The 14,897-nt window shown below is 37.2% G+C and overlaps 1 long non-coding RNA gene across 1 annotated transcript in view; it reads left to right on the forward strand.

The window, feature by feature from the left end:
- The first annotated feature begins 10,233 nt into the window (after positions 1-10,233).
- LOC125082533 (uncharacterized) overlaps positions 10,234-14,897 on the forward strand; it is a 103,761-nt gene continuing 99,097 nt past the window's right edge. The window contains exon 1 of the long non-coding RNA XR_007122004.1: positions 10,234-10,349. This is a non-coding gene — a long non-coding RNA (uncharacterized LOC125082533). The remainder of the gene's footprint in view (positions 10,350-14,897) is intronic.

The following is a 14,897-nucleotide window of genomic DNA, read 5'->3' on the forward strand; positions in this document are numbered from 1 at the left end:
GATTTATAAACTGGATGAGCCTCACCTGGCTATTTTATTTCTTCATACTCCAGTTTCCTAATATATAAAGGATGATGATCATGGTACGTATTTTATGGGGTTGTTGTGAAAGGCAAATGAGATGCAGAGGGCTTAGCACCTTCTCTGATGCCTAATAAACATCCTTATGATATGTTGCCGTTATCTATTGCTGTGTAACAGTAAATTACAATAAAAGAAAAGTCATTCCAAAACTTAAAAGCTGAAAACAATAACATTTATTATGGTACCATTTCTGTGGGTCAAGATTTCAGAAGCAGCTTAGCCAGTGGTTCCTGTGGGGGTCCCTTATGAGGCTTCACTCCAAGTTTTGGCCAGACTTGCTGTTGTCTCTAGGCTCAGCTTGAGGGATTTGCTTATGAGCTCACTCACATGGTTGTTGGCACTGTTCTCCTCAGTGTGGCCTTACGGCATGGCAGCTGACTTCCCACGCAGAAACAATCCAAGACAGTGAGAGGCGCACCTAAGGCAGAGGACAGAGTCTTTATAACTTCCTCTCAGAAGTGACATCCTATCACTTCCTCTGTATTCTTTTCATTAGAAGGGAGTCACAAAATCCGGCCCACACTCAAAGGAAGAAAGCATACCCACTGATGGATGTCACTTCAATCTCACTCATTAGGCAAGGCTGACATGAAATGTAGAAAGCAGAAGCCTATGTCATTGTCAGATAGCTTCTCTTGGTCCCAAATTCCTGACTGAGCATGGGGAGGCCCCAATAGTATGGAGGCATGAGGAGATGGCCCACAGCTGCCGGTGACACTGCATTCATTAGTCTTGTCAGATCTGGGAAGCTCGGTCTCTCCCTACATGCCTGCCATTCTATACCAGGGACTTACATTGGGACCCATGAGTAGTGGTTAGTTGTAGGGGCTCCAGATCCATACTGATCATATTTAAACTCTCTACCATTGACCTGTCAGGAAACCTTAGAGGAGTTACCTAACCTTGCTGCATCTCGGTTTCCTTAAGTGAAAATGGGAACAAAAATAGTAAGTACTTCTATGGTAGTTGTGGGAATGCAATGAGACAATCATGTAAAGTACTTTAGAATAGGGCCTGCCCCACAGAAAGTACTCAGTAAATGCTAGCTATTAGTATTTCTATAAACATAAAGGAAGAAATTGCTTATCAGTTTATCCACTTTCCTTTATGGGCATATTAACAAAACTTGCGATTTCCAGGTACTTGGACTAACCTCAGAGTCACACAGGACTCATCTTTCTACAGAGAGAAATCAGTGTTACTGCCAGGCATCTTCAAGCAGCGTGTTATTGCCTCAAACTTTCTGGGGTGAGACAGCCCTAAGGAAATCCATTTCCCACATATAAAAGTGCCTGCGGCATACTGGCCACTCAAAAAATACCAATTACCTTCCCATTTCTCCCTTTACTCCTATTTACAATGAACTAGAAGTGAAAAGATATTTCTATATAAAATGTGACTGGCAAGAGAAAGCCGTATCTGCTGAGTGGTTCAGGTGGTACGAGTTCTAAGATCCCAGAAGGGAAAGCGATTTCAGGATGAGGTACTCAGGAAATGGATGGGTAATTATCAAGGGATTTTAGACTGTGGAACCAACCAGAAAAGATAGGTTAGGGTGAGTGCCCATTTTCTCTCAGTTACCTAACAACCTAAGGTGAAATCGGGCTGTTTGGAATGTTCTAATATTAGAAACTCTGTCCTCATATTTCCTCATATGTCCTCAGCTATTTGGGTTTTCTGTTGGTGAAAATGGTGTTAACTAAACCTATTTTCTCCTCAGGCTGATGATCAGAATCATGTACTACATCCTTACAGACTTTTCAGCCCTTAGAGGTAAGTTTTTGACAAATAAAAGGACGTTTACCCTTTTAATGATCGTGTGAATTAACCAGGAAAGGAAATTATTCATTGAGGTGGTAACTGCTAGTCAACTTGAGGCCATCTCCATTAGATTTTCATTAGGAAAAAATAGGTTAAAATCGTTAACATAGTTTACCTTCTACATTAGATGTGGGACCAGTCGAATGTGGAAGTATGTATATTTTACAATTATGCCACTTAAAGAGATTGGTATCATGAAAACACTAATGTTTCCTCTTCATTTATTAAGGATTGAATGAGAAAAAGTCAGAAACTGGGATAGAATTTTCCTTTTTTGGGGGGAAAACCTTGGCAGAGTAGAAAAGTTTAGATTTTCAAATCAGAACTAAAAAATTGGAAGTGGAGCAAACGAACTGAAGGTTCCCAGCTCAACAATGAAGACTATTAATGAGATAAAGTATTTTAAATATGTAATATACAACATGATGATTGTAGTTAATGTTGTATGGTATATTTGAAAGTTACTAAGACAGTAGATACTAAAAAGTTGTCACGGAAAAAAAACTGAGGGAGGATATAATTATATAAGGTGGTAGATGTTAACTAAACTTACTATGGTAATTCTGTTGTAATATACGTATGTTGAGTCATTATGGTGTATACCTTAAACTTACACAGAGCTGCTTTTTAATTATACCTCAATGAAATGGAAAAAATTATTTAATAAATTAGAGAATTTAATTATAATTAGTAACAACCTGAAGGATTCAGAATTGTGAGCTGTTGTGAGCTGTTTTTGCTATAGACTTTTTTTAAATTAACATATAATGTATTATTTGTTTTGAGGGTACAGGTCTGTGAATCATCAGTCTTACACAATTCACAGCGCTCACCATAGCACATACCCTCCCCAGTGTCCATCTCTCTGCCACCCCATCCCTCCTACCCCTCCAGCAACCCTCAGTTTGTTTCCTGAGATTGAGTCTCTTATGATTTGTCTCCCTCTCTGGTTTTATCTTATTTGATTTTTCCCTTCCTTCCCCTATGATCCTCTGTCTTGTTACTCAAATTCCTCGTATCATGAGATCATATGATGATTATATTTCTCTGATTGACTTATTTCGCTTAGCATTATACCCTCTAGTTCTACCTGAGTTGTTGCAAAAGGCAAGATTTTGGGGTTTTTTGATGGCTGCATAGTATTCCATTGTGTGTGTGTGTGTGTGTGTGTGTGTGCCTGTGTGCGCACGTATACATCCCACATCTTCATTATACATTCATCTATTGAAGGACATCTAAGCTCTTCCCATAGTTTGGCTATTGTGGACATTGGTGCTATTAACATTGGGGTATATGTTCCCCGTATTTGTTTCAGGGGTACAGGTCTGTGACTCATTAGTCTTACATAATTCACAGCACTCACCATAGCACAGACCCTCTCCAAGGTGCATCACCTAGCCATCCCATCCCTCCCACCCCCCTCCCCTCCAGCAACTCTCAGTTTGTTTCCTGAGATTAAAAGACTCTTATGGTTTGTCTTTGTGTCTTCAAGGAGGTACAAAAACTATGATTTATCTAGTATTTCTAACTTGTTTTGTAAAACTCTGTTATGTAGAAAATGCTTATTAACCACAAAACATACTAAGAAGGGATATGATTTCCTTTTTTTTAAATAGCAATTGTGATTGTAATTCTAGTTGTTTTCAAAAGCAATTTTTTATTGCTGAAACATGAGTTAGTTTGCAATTTGGGGCAATGCTTTCTATTGCAATGAACTCTCAGATTTTTCCTGTTAGATAATGGGCAAATTTTGGTAGCAATCAAATAATCTAAAACTAAAACAAATTGCTTACACATAATCAAGGAAGGGTTTTATTCTTTTCCAAGGTCCATTTCATGACTACAACCTATCACAGTAACCAGATTTGCAATAGCATCCTTGTCGTCCCTCCAAACTCTGTTTATTTTATCTGATGAGGGGAAAAATGTTTAAATTAAGAATGATATATTACATTGATCTCTGAGTAGCTTTCTTCTAGACTCTGCCAATAAGTGATTATTATTTAGTATAAATTCTCATCAAATTGTATTTTAAATTGAAAGGAAGATTATTATTTCATAAGAAAGCCTAAGGAAATTAATCTCTTCTTTGGCTTTTGTGTTTTGATTTAAAGCACCACTCTTCTCCCAGGCTTATAAAACGTTGACTCACTGTACAAGTTTACTATTGCTACCCTAACAAATCACCACAGACTTAGTGGTGGCTTAAAACAACATCTGTTTATTATCTGCTGTTTTTCCATGGATCAAAAGTCTGGACACAGTGTGGCTTGACTGGTCTCTCTGTGTATGGTCTCAGGAGACCAACATCAAGATTTTGACGGAGCTGTGTTCATGATTAGAGGCTCTGATCGTTCAGAATTCTGTCAAAATTCAGTTCTTTTTCATGCTTCCATGTGGCCATTCCAGCTGTAAGCCAGCAACAGCAAGTTGAGCCCTGCTCACACTTCAAATATTTCTGACTTCTGCCTCTGTCACGTCTCTCTGCTTTTAAGGAATGATATGATTATATTGGCCCCCAATGGATAATCTAGGATAATCTCTCTATTTTGTGGCCAACTGGTACCAAGCATGGGGTTCTAAAAACTATTCCTAAGGATATAATTATGAGTAAATATATTTATTCTTGAACCAATGAATGCCTAGGGATGTGATATGCTATAAGCTTTGACAAATCAAGGCTCATTCCTGGAGCTGGGGTAAATCAATTCAGCCTAAACCACTAGGTGGAAAATCTAGCATCCTAGAGGAATGGGAAATAGAAGCTGGCATGGCAATTAACAAGTATCTTCTAACAATTTGCAAATAACTTTATAAAAAAGAAAAAGGAAAAAAGTATACTACCCTACTATCCTAGCATCACTACTGGTAATATGTGGGTTTGTTTACTCTTTGGTTTATGTCTTTTCCCCTTAGACAAGTGCTATAACATAGTTGTAAAGATGGTGTATTTATGATTTCATGTAAAACCTTTTTATTTGATATTATTTCATATCCTTGATAAATTCTTATAACTACACAGTATTTCATTGAGTAGAACATACTGTATTTACTTAATCAATCTTCTACTATTGAGCATTGTTGAACTTTAGTTTTGTCCTCTGTTATTGTTTGCTTCTTTGTTTGTTTTGGTTTATTTATTTCTTTGCTATTATGTATGCTGTAAAGGAAATCTTTATGTATGCTTTTCCAACATTTCATCTAAACATGCCTAAAATTTGTTTAGTCTCAATGCCTATATTTATACAAATATACCCATAGGATAAGATATGGAATTTATATATGTTAGGTACCTGACTTTCCTATTGATTTCAATACTTTTTTCTATCTGCTAATTTATTTAGTCAATCAAATTAAATGCTTCATGTTATCCATACATGAGGACATGCTGTAGCCTCCCCTAAAAATTTAGAGATGATGGGAAATTAGGTTAGTTTCTCTGGATTAAGCTAGTGAAATCTCTCGGCATGTTTTCTCCAAATACTTGTTGATGCCCAGTGTATGTCAAGCACAGTTGTAAGCACTAAGTGATGAAACAGACATAGTCCCTGATCTCATGGGTAGATGAATAATCATCCCTGGAATTAATTAAAGAGATTACTTACTGATGATTGAGTCTATTGCTAAGCTTCAATCAAGACAACCTGGTTATCTTTTTAGGGAGTAAGGATATGAATGAATAAGTTTGGAGTTGGAAATCTAATTGATTATAGTATATCCAGTTTGAAGATTGACTATGGGAGGCATAGAATTGAGATGCTCAAAGAGATAAAAATGGTCATTGGCCATCTCTGACCTGTGCCAGAAAGAACCTTCTCAGTTCTGTGGATTCATGAAATTTGGTCCCAGGAACGGGACATCTATGTTTAGTCATGGGAACATTTCCTTTTTTATGATTTCCATTTACTAACTGATATTTCTACAGTAGATTGATCTCCTCTGGTTTGACCACAGTCTAGTTTGGGGTGAACCAATTCCCTGAGGAGACTTAAGAGTTAACTCTGCAGGGGCATCACCTAAATCTTGCTAAAGCAGAATCTTGCAATAGGCTGGGTCCGGCCATGTATTTTTGAGACACTTCCTTACATCATTGTGTCTCAAATTGTGGGGCAGGATCTGTTAAGAAGGGAATGAGCTTAATGAAGTGGCTTGTAAATAATACATTTGTAAAAATATGAAATAGACTAGATTAGAAAATATCAGTATGTTGTCTCTAGCAGTAAGGCATTATGGGAATCAGGTGCTAGTCTTTTCTGTCAACACACTGGCTTTTTCCCTTTTATTTGAATTGTAACACTGATCAATTTAGTCAGCCAATTAGTTAATTAAAAAGTATCAAGCCAGTTTGTGAATGATTAAATAGTTAATATGTTATTAATTTGTAGATTAGCTGTGCATGGATATCAACTAGAGCACTTCTTAAAAATTCAGATTTCATGCATCCATTCTTAGATATTCCAGTTCAGATATCTTGGAGTGAGACCTAGGACTCTATGTAAACAAGAGCCCCAGATGACATTGATGTAATCAATCAAATAAGTCCTGAGTTTGGGAACCAAGGTTTGGATGACAAACCCATCATGGAGGAACTCTTTTGTCTCTTCATTTGAAGCACTGAGACATTTATACCATCAATACTTAGGATTTTTAGGTGTACCAATAAAGCTAATGGAAGGTAACGTGTAGAATATATGAAATTCCTCAAAGGACATAGAACAAATGCTGCACAGTAGGGAGAAAAATGGTATCCCATTCCTCAGGATAACCCAATGTAAGACTGATTTTTTTCAGGACTCACCATGGTTAGCATTATGTTGTTTCTCATCTTTTATCAACAACAACTTGGGGATTTACCAAGATACGTGAATCCCTAAAGATGAATATCTAGGTTGGGGATAACTGAAATGCTAGGCTAAAGAACTGATATAGAATAGGCAGTTCCATTTATTTAAGAAGTTTCTTTTACTTGTGTGATCAAGTTGCCATGGGAACCTAAAGGCTCATTTACCATATATGAATGCACAATGCTATCAGTTTTTTTAAATGAACACAAAAGACTTGCTAAAGATCTGATCAGTTTACTCTACACCCAGAATGACAGCACTTTATAAAAACTAACAAATTATTTAATTGCAGACAGTTGTTTAAATGTAGAATTCTGGTAAAACTCCAAACTGGTAAATGACTTTTGGTTTTTGTAAAACTAAAATGATCTTTATTCATTTGCATGTTTTCCTCTAATAATCTAGATGCTGCTGTATTTAATTATTCTAAGAGGGGTGACAATTAAAATATGTAATGATGTCATTAATTTGAATGGACATTAGCAGTAGCTTCGCAGAGTCTAATGCATTAACCCAGTTTTTGATTGGCTTATGGGGAAGTTCTGCAAATGTCAGGAGAGCTAGTATGGTTTGAATGGGCAAGGGAGACTGAGAATTCAAACGGAAAACATTTTCTAACTAGTATAAAAAAAATTCAGTATTTTAACACATACACACTCAGTGTGGGCTGTCTGATTTCCAGTCCTGTTTCAAAGGGACTTTTGAGCTTTTGATTTCAGGTTGAAGCTTGGGCTCGTGAGGTAGCAAGTAGATGTTGCAACGAAGACCGTAGGTGTAATTTAGGATTAAAGAACATAAAACTGAGTGAGATAATCAAGGTGACTTTCCAATGGAAAAGAAAATTGGGTTGGATTGAGCAAAATGATGATTTTCTCATTTAGAACACTACTACTACATGCATAGAAACACACACACACAGACACACACACACACAGAGTTTCATGGATTTACACATATAGAGATAGGAAAATACAGTCATGCTTTGGCAAAAAGTTGGAGGGGTCTCAAATAAAAATGAGTAAGAAAGGTTATTTTCTTTTGTTTTCAAATAAATATGTCTAACTGTTTTGGCAAAACCCTTCCATCACTAGATGGACCTTGGCAATATCTCAGGCTAATTTTGGTAACTACAAACTCATTTCTCACCATTACTTCCATTAGGATAAGTTTGTTATGCTTGTTCCGGGGAGCTGCCTGTAGAGATACAGGGCCAGATGGGTGTCATCTTTGTCTCTCTTACTGAAGGCTCTAGGCCATGGCCCAGCAAACATCCAGATAGGGAGAAGGTCACAATCATCCCTTCTATCTCTAACACCAGAAATCAAAATGACAAGAGGGCCCTTCCCTCCTGCTCTCCTGCAACTGTAAGGAAAGAGAGTGTTGTCACAAACTCTGTGCACCCCCAAAAGTGAGTCTCTTTTCTCTTCTTTAGGACTTTTTATATTAAGTGGGAGGGAGATGTTCTACTAAATTTGAATACGTAGCTGATAAAAACAATGGGTTTTCCCCAAAATACTATAAATAAAATCTAAGTCATAACAAGGAGTTATTATTTTATGTTTATTTATTGGCAAAAATTATAGCAATCATGTATGATCTAGTGTGGGTTATTAGATACATTTGTGCACTCTGTGACAGTAAAAATTGGTCTAAGCTCTTTGGCAAAACTTTGGCAATTTTTTTAAGAATTAATTTATGGCGCCTGGGTGGCTCAGTGGGTTAAGCCGCGGCCTTCGGCTCGGGTCATGATCTCAGGGTCCTGGGATCGAGTCCCGCATCGGGCTCTCTGCTCAGCAGGGAGCCTGCTTCCCTCTCTCTCTCTCTCTGCCTGCCTCTCTGTCTACTTGTGGTCTCTCTCTGTCAAATAAATAAATAAAATCTTTAAAAAAATTAATTTTAATATACTCAAAAAATTTTTAATTACATTTACTTAGAAAGGTGTATGTACCTTTTAACCCTAGACTTTAATTGCTAGGAATTTACCATTCATGCACATTGTATGGCTTCAAAGTGATTGTTGCATCATTAATGTATTAAGAGAAAAGGGGCAAAGTCAATCTAAACATCCTCAATAGAGAGCTACTCTATTATGTTATATTCCACATATAACAAAACGCTACAGAATTTAATTAAGGTAAATCTATATGTGCTGATGTAGAAAAATCTGGGAGAGTACGTTCCAAGAAATTCCAAGGCACGGAAGTGAAGGATAGATCATATGATGGCATTTTTTTCCCTAGCTTAATTTTTTTAATTAATTAATTAATTATTTTTATATGACGGTATTTTTGTAAAAGTACCTTTACAATTGTTTCTCTCCATATCTTTTTTATTAAAACTTAATTTTTATATGCATACAAATTCTGAAAGTATGTGTAAGATCCATGTAAACTGGTTACTCCTGTGACCTACACTGACACTTGTTGGGTGTGGGGATGCTTTTACTCCTCCACTGATACACTCTCTATTGTTTGAAGGTTTTTATACTATTTGCCTGCCTGACTGTTATATTGATAATAAAATAGTAGAAAACTAAAATAATTCCGGTGTGAAGAAGGGAGGTTGTAACTCAAGAATTAGTTTTTCTTGCACCTGTAAAGTTCATCAAGCTTAGCACATTGAGGAAAGAGGCTACAGATAGAGGTGGGGAAACTGTTCTGTGACCCCCTCTCCCCTGTTGTTTGTTGGGCCATTGTTGTTCGTTGTTACGAGGTCTGTGCTGTTATCCCAGGTGTTCACCACCACCCCCACCAAGACTTTCTGCCTCTTGCTCATATTACCACTGATCACCATGGTAACTCCTGTTCAACACAGTCCCCTTGAAATAAGGCTGCATCCACTGCACAGGTGCTCGTCGAGGGGAGGATGGGCCCAGAGTTTGTGTAGTAGCATCTGCATCTCTCACTCCACATCCAACCAGGAGTGGCTATGGATTTTCCTTTGTTGTGTAAGCATCACTGCACAAACAACGTGAAGGAGGGGAACTATGACTGCACGGTAGGGAAAATGTCTAGAGCTGGAAGCCATACATGGCTTGTCTTCTAGTCCAAGGGGGAAAAGAGCCAAGAATTTGAACCCTTCTCTGGATATTCTTTGTGTACAGCCAGTTTTCCAGAATTGGCTCTGCTTCCTGCTTTGCATGACTACCTCTTTCCTCTCGTGCATGGTGTCCATTTCTACCAACCCTTGGGAAAATTCCTTCTCTGTTCAGTGTGTCTGAGAAGACTAATTGTTAAGCAATAACCATCCTCTCTTTCTTCCTTAGCAATACAGCCTGGAATTTATTTGATATGATGACATGTCCAGCTGGAAATGTACATTTCCTATACTTCCTCATATCTAGAGTGGTGAAGAGAGGCATGTAGTAAAGTTTGATGGAACTTTCGAGAAACATTTTTAAGGATGACTTACTCAGGTAAGTGACATGTGATTTTTGACTTTCTTCCCTCCTGCTACTTCTTGCTTAGTGCTCAGCTGTGATGGTTGGAAATTGAGCAGTCATCTTGTACCATTGTGGGGACATGAGGACAAAAGCTAACATCGAGAATGGTAAAACAGAAAGACTGAAAGCACCAGATACTTGTGAGGCTACCCTATCAGGTATGGCAGTCTGCTTCTAGTTCATTTTATTTGAGGGAAAAATAAACTCTTATGTACTTAAGTTGTGATAATTCTCTCTACTGCTAGTAGAATCCAGTTCTAATTACCTGAATCCACCGAACTATCTCCAGAACATTTGCCAACTGTGAATTATTTAGCAGTGAAAAGCAGTGATTACCTTGGCAGATCAACAACTGGTAAAGAAATAGGGTTATGGGCTTGCTTTGGTTTCCAGTTTCTACAGATAGAGTACAGGGTGGATGTAGTTTGATTCTCTTGGAAGTCTCTCTTCTGGAATGTGCTGGAGACATACTTTTTTTTTTTTTTTTTTTGATTATACAGCAGTAACTTAAAAATATTTTTTATGGCTATTGTCTTAATGGAATGCCTCTGGGTCATATGCATTTTGCTTACATTAACTCAGTTAATCCCCACACCAGCCCTAGGTGTAACTCTCACAATGGAGTTGGCTTTTCACCTTGCTATGCAGAGCAGGACTGATTTCTTTCATTTGCAGTTCTTCCCTCCTGCTTTTAAAATTGCATAATTCATGAATTGCTGGCATTTAAAAATATGCCCAGTTCTGACCCAAGAGCACATAACAATCACTCCCCTGACCTAGTGATAAAATTACTTTTACAAGAACTTGTTTCAGTTCTTAGGCAAGGTCTCTGCTGGTCCATAATCTCTGACGGTGGTAGGGTTAGGGTGAATGGATGAATTCCGTACTTTTTTTTTTTTTTAAAGATTTTATGTATTTATTTGAAAAAGAGACAAGTAGGCATAGAGATAGGCAGAGAGAGAGTGGGGAGGCAGGCTCCCTAACGAGCAGAGAGCCCAATGCAGGCCTCCATCACAGGACCCTGAGATCATGACCTGAGCAGAAGGCAGAGGCTTAATCCACTGAGCCACCCAGGCGCCCAAATTCTGTACTTCTGATTGCAGATACAAGAAGGAATATTTCAAGAATGGGTGAATTGTTTGCCTTTACCTTTACCAAGCACATACAAATATAAAATATGTGTGACAAATGTTCAAAGCCCCCTTCCTTCATCCAATAAAGAGGCAGCTCCCTGAGTGTCTCACTGCTAGCCATACCTGATATCTGAAATTTTCACAGAACATATTAATTTGAGTTATTAAGGCTTTCGGACCTCTATAAATACTTACATGTTATAGGAAAGATATTAAAATTTAAAATAATTTTGATCTATAAATTGGACATTAAAAATCGAACTACCCATTTCTTTAAAACAAACAGGTATCCATGTAGATGGACAGGTCATATTTAATTTTGGTGGCAGGAAATAGAAATGTGCTCACACCTAGCATACTTAGCATCCTGGGCATGTGACAGTAAGAGGCAGCTGTGTTGAGAACACTCGCTATACTTGCAATAGGTTTAAAGGGCAATGGATATAAAATTCATGAGTTTTAGGTTGGCCCTACATATTCTTGTATGGACTCTAAGTTCCATTGGTTTGAGCCAGTGTTTCTTTAGATCCCAAGCAGGGTTACGTGAACTGACATGAAAGTATTAGATTAATAATTTCAAAATGCATGCCTGTAGATATCTATTCCTTAAAATTCTTTTATTTCCTTTTATATATATTTTTTAAAAACCAAAAGGTCCAACTTCAGAAATAAAGATTTTAAAAAATATGTGTATGTTATTATCTTCCCTTACTCTGCGGGATGAATAAATCTTCCCCAATTCACTTTACATGTTTAATATTTTTGAATGCATACAATTGAATCTTGAGTTACCTGTTAGGGCATTATTTCTGGATAAAAGACTTAAAATTGGATGTTACAGGTCATGGATCTGTACTATATATCAATTTCAAGCTTTAGAAACATAACTTCTTATAATACTTGATTACCAAATTATGTTGTGTATAAAAACACATAAATGTGAGTGCTAGTGTTGTTTCAATGCCTGGAGAAAAGAAATTGGATAGTCTATAAATGAGACACAAAAAGCTAAATCACTATCAATTGTTTAAAGAATCATTTGCTTTTTATTTTTTTCTTTTGCTTATTTTAAACCATATTGACAGCTTCGCTAAAAAACGGAAACTTCAAATTTTGAGTCATATAATAGTCCTGAGGAGAGTTGGTTTCTCTAATTCAAATCCTTTTAAATAAGTGATTTGTAAAATAATTGCTATAAGCCAGAGGCTACAGGGTGCCATTGTTCGCACTGGTGTGGGTGGGACGCTGCAGAACATCTTTTGTGGACAAAAGTTACAGGATTTAAGTACATCCACAGAAGAACAAAGGGACCACAGATAAGAAACTGACTTAGAATGGGAGAAACAACAGAAAACAAAAATAAAATTGCTTCCTGATTTCAGTTTGTGTTGAAAAATGGTTGTCTATGGCTAGTTGCACCAAATGGATAATAAAATAACTTGTTTTTCCTGATGAAGAGTGCTTTATGCTTCTGGGGACTGTGTTGGACAATTCATAGGCATGTTAAAATAGAGCCTGATGTACCCTTGATCTTAAATTTTTTTGGTCATATTTGTGCTGGCGGGGTCTTTGAAGCTTTTGCTGCCAGGATGTATTAGAAGAACAAAATAAGTTTAGTGAGTGCTGAAAGAGAAAAACAAACAAATGGACACATATGCATATCAAAAACAATATCATAAAATGACAAGCACCCCCATTTGCCCCGAAGTTCCTCTAGGTTTTATCACAAGCTATAGCAGAGAGCTATAAAGTGGTTTTCTCTGCTCTCATTTTGGGAGATGGGGTGAGAAAACTAGGCGTGAGAAACTCACAGAACAGAGGGCAAAATGGTTCACAAATGAATAAAGAATAAAGAGCTGAAATAATTCAAAGAGGGTATTTTGGGTGTATGTGTTTGACAATAGAGCCAAAGTCACACTCTGGAAATCCTTCCGACTATGGCAACTTCTCAGTATGTGTTATATCAAGAAGAGTCCTGGCCTCAGGACTGGGGGGTTGGTGTTAATCCCGGATCCTCCCCTAACAACGAGTTTAGTACTCTATTTCTTTGTTTCTTCCTTTCTGAAAATGAGATTGATTTTACCCAGTGAATTGGGTTGAGTAGTGTTACCCCAAACTTGAGGTCTTCTCAGGACCTCAGCATGTGACCTTATTTGGAAATAGTCTTTGCCAATATAATCAAGCTAAAATAAGATCACACCACATTAGAATGGAATTTTCCCCTCATTTCTTGTAAGATTCTTATATTTACAGAAATGACAAGAGCACAGAGCTCCCTGTAATTGTTTTGAATTATATTTTCCTATATTCTGGTTTTTTTCCCCAACCATATTATTGAGGTATAATTGACATACAAAAAGCCGTACCTATTGAAGGTACACAGACCTGAAGGGTTTAAAGAGAAACACACACTTTGAAACCATTACCATGATGTAAGCCATAAACATATCCATCACCTCTGCTTTACTCATGTCTTCTTTCTTGTCCTTATTATTATTTTTTTATAACAAGAACACTTAACATAAGGTCCATTATCTTAATAATACTGTATTGTGTACTTAAGAATTTGCCAACTATAGGCACTGTGTTGTACAGTAGATTGCTGGAGTTATTTATCTTAGATAAGAAAAATTTTATGCCTTTTGACTAATACTCCCCCCTTCCCCTCCCCTCGGCCCCCAGCAACCACTACTCTACTCTCTGACTCCATGATTTTGACTATTTTAGATTCCTTATATAAGTGCTATCATGTATTATTTGTCTTATAACTGGCCTATTTCACTAAGGTTCCAGGTTCATTGGGTTGTCCCAAATGACAGGATTTCTTTCTTTCTTTCTTTTTTTTTTCTTTTTAAGGCTGTATGATGTTCCATTGTAGGCATATGACCACATTTCCTCCATATATCCATCCATCATGGACATGTTGGTTTCTTCTGTGTCTTGGCAATTGTGAATCATGGTGCAGTGAACTTAAGCATGAGAACACAGATAGCTCTTTGATCCTGATTTCAATTCCTTTGGCTATATACCCCGAAGTGGAAATGCTAGATTCTTTGGTAGTTCAGTTTTTAATGTTTAGAGGACGCTCCATATAGTTTTCCATTGTGGCTGCATTTATTTTAATTTCTACCAACAGTGTAGGAAGTTTCCCTTTTCTCTACATCCTTGCCAATACCTACTGTCTTTTCCCTTTTTATGATACCCTTCCTAACAGGTGTGACATAATATACCATTATGGTTTTGATTTGCATTTCTCTGATGATTAATGGTGGTAAGCACTTTTTCATACACCTGTTGGCCATTTGTATGTCTTCTTTGGAAAAATGTCTACTCAATTTCTTTTCTCATTTTTTATTTTTTTTATTAAACTTTTTAAATTTTTTTTTTATAAACATATAATGTATTTTTATCCCCAGGGGTACAGGTCTGTGAATCACCAGGTTTACACACTTCTCAGCACTCACCATAGCACATACCCTCCCCAATGTCCATAACCCCACCCCCCTCTCCCGACCCCCCACCCCCTAGCAACCCTCAGTTTGTTTTGTGAGATTAAGAGTCACTTATGGTTTG

The sequence above is a fragment of the Lutra lutra genome, chromosome 12, assembly GCF_902655055.1.
Source record: "Lutra lutra chromosome 12, mLutLut1.2, whole genome shotgun sequence".
Taxonomy (NCBI): domain Eukaryota; kingdom Metazoa; phylum Chordata; class Mammalia; order Carnivora; family Mustelidae; genus Lutra; species Lutra lutra.